At 44.9% G+C, this 2,788-nt stretch overlaps 1 non-coding gene across 1 annotated transcript; it reads right to left on the bottom strand.

Moving 5' to 3' along the window:
* Positions 1 to 402: 402 nt before the first annotated feature.
* trnaq-cug (transfer RNA glutamine (anticodon CUG)) lies at positions 403 to 474 on the bottom strand. The gene has a single exon. It is a non-coding gene; the product is annotated as a tRNA-Gln (tRNA).
* Between the last annotated feature and the right edge of the window lie 2,314 nt (positions 475 to 2,788).

Raw genomic sequence — 2,788 nt, 5'->3', positions numbered from 1 at the left:
TTGTGTCTTGCCCTCCTTGTGCAAGGTGTCAATGGTCGTCTTTTGGGCAACTGTCAAGTCAGCAGTTTTCCTGTGGTTGTGCAGCCTACAGAACTAGACTGAGACCATTTAAAGGCCTTTGCAGGTGTTTTGAGTTCATTATCTGGTTAGAGTGGATCCAGGTGTCTTCAATATTGAACCTTTTCACATATTCTCATTTCCTGACCTACTGAATGTGGGTTTTCATTGGTTGTCAGTTATAACCATCAAAATTAAAAGAAATAAACACTTGAAAGTAGAATATCATCAAAAGGTTGATTTATTTCAGTAATTAATGACTACAGCTGGAGCAATGCACAGACTGTGGACTTCTCCATAGACTGATCTGTGTAGATAGGACACCAGGATTACTGTCCAAACAAAAGGTTCCACTGAGATTTGAACTCAGATCGCTGGAGTCAGAGTCCAGAGTGCTAACCATTACACCATGGAACCTCCACTATGTGTAAACCTGCCTGGAAGAGAACCAGAGACATGTCTTGTCCACTGAGTTTTTATGGCCTTAACCACTAGTCTTAAATTGGAATGTTTATGACACCATCAAGTGATGATCCTGTGTCAGGATGTTGAACAAGGTCACAGCTTTTGCCTTAAACATAAGCATCTTGTTTGAAGACAAACTTTGACAAACATTGAAGGCCAGTTTTTGGAGTAGTTGTTTGGTTTCTCCATTGTACAGATCAGAGCATGCCTCACTGCACTGGACTGCATATATCCAGGGGTGGACTGCATGTGTCCAGGGGTGGACTGCACATATCCAGGGGAAGCACTGCATATATCCAAGGGTGGCAGTAACAGTATTACAAATACTCAAGTTACTGTAATTAAGTAGTTTTTCTGGGTACTTGTACTTTATTTTTAAGCCAGTACTTTTACTTGTACTTAAGTACAAATGTAACAAAATAATGTACTTCGCTATTTTTAACATCACAATTTGTTACTGAGTACACTTATTATTTTGACTAATGACCGGCCTTTTCTTAACCAATAAAGATACCAGTTACAAACTGACCAACATGGCTGACATTTGACTGACTGACAGACAGTCCGTCCTATGACAGCCAGGTGCATGGTCACTGAAGGGGACATCTGATTGGACCCTTGGACCTGATATAAAAACCGTGTGGCGCGAACGACGGTCAGACCCTCCTTCATCAGCTTATGAGGTAAGACGCGGTTTGCTCCTCCTGCTTGTTGTTAGCTTACTAGCTTAACATGTTCATGCTGATAATGTTGCTACATGTTTAAACCTCTAACCCGGGGGTGATGGTGGGGGGGGGGGTGTTCTGGAGCCTATCCCAGCTAACTTCGGGTGAGAGGCGGGGTACACCCTGCACAGGTCACCAGTCCATCGCAGGGCAACACAGACAAACAACCATTCACACTCACACTCACACCTACAGGCAGTTCAGAGTGACCAATTAACCTAACTTGTCTTTAGAATGTGGAGGAAGCCTGAGTACCCGGAGAGAACCCACGCAGGCACAGGGAGAACATGCAAATTCCACACAAAATCGCCACCCCAGTCAGAATGGAACCAGGAACCTTCTTGCTGTCCTCTTGCAGTCCTCTGCGGCAGCACGGTGGTGCATCATGATGCATTTTGCAGACATGGGCCCCACATTTGGCACAGTAGCTCCACACTGGAATGCATGTCCTCAGGAAAACAAAAAGTTAAAGGTGCTTGTTGGAAGAATTCTACCTTAATTTGCTTTTTACTATTAATTAATTATAGTGTATGGTGATTAATCATTACTATCATAGTCCTGTGATCCTGTTTTATGATTGTGCTTGTGCCTATTCTAAGATGTGTGTATTCTGAGAAGTTGTGTCTGTCAGATAACAGAGGGTATAAGAAGGGAGCTGCTCTGAAAAGACCTTGAGCACTCCTACAGAGGCTGCTGTCTGTGTGTGTGACTGCTCCTTCCTGCAGGAATAAAAGCACTTGAGTGATGAACAGCTGATATTTCCTATCTGTTTTATTCCTAACATAAATTGGTCCTTCGAGCCGGATCCCAATACGCACTTCTCTGGCGGCTGCTTGATAGTGCACACTGACGAGGGTTCGCCTCCGCTAGAAGCAGGGAGCCGCTGGAGGAGGGAGAGCTGACGGGATCCTCATTTGAGGCTGCTCACTAGAGGCTGCTGATCATCCTGATCTCAGAGCAAAATGTGACAAATAGACACCTTTGTTCATTAGTGGGAGCATCACTTTGCAAGGGTGTAGTAGCATGGACGGAGGGGGCATGTCCCCACCAATAATCTGACCACCTCCTAAACAATGACAGATTCTCATTGGGTGCAGGAGGGGTTAAATTTCATTGGAATCTTAGGCCCCCACCAATGTCAAACGCAAATCTACACCCTTGTCACTTTACCATTTTTGGAACTCCAGTGAAATCTCCAGTTGCTGTCATCCATTTCCTCCGCTTGTTCTTCTTCCTCTTCCTCTTCCTCCTCTTGCTCTTCTTCTCCCTCTTCCTCCCCAGTGGTGCTGCCAAGGTCCTCCTCTGGACAATGGAAAATTCCTATGTGGATACTTCCTGGCTGTCAGAGGATGATGTGTTTTCATCAGTGGCCTTGGGGGACCTCAAAATGGCAGCAAGTGCCTCTTCAAAATTTAATCTCCTCTTCATGGTTGCGCGTGGTGGCATGACTGGCCAGATAAAACTGTACCATGTTCTTCTAGACTTCAAAGATGCACCTACATAAACATGGTGCACACATCCAATAGGAGAACGGACCCTCT

Source organism: Parambassis ranga, unplaced genomic scaffold (genome assembly GCF_900634625.1).
Source record: "Parambassis ranga unplaced genomic scaffold, fParRan2.1 scaffold_27_arrow_ctg1, whole genome shotgun sequence".
Classification (NCBI taxonomy): Eukaryota; Metazoa; Chordata; class Actinopteri; family Ambassidae; genus Parambassis; species Parambassis ranga.
The sequence above is the reverse complement of the archived record's forward strand: the minus strand, read 5'-3'. Positions and strand labels throughout refer to the sequence as shown.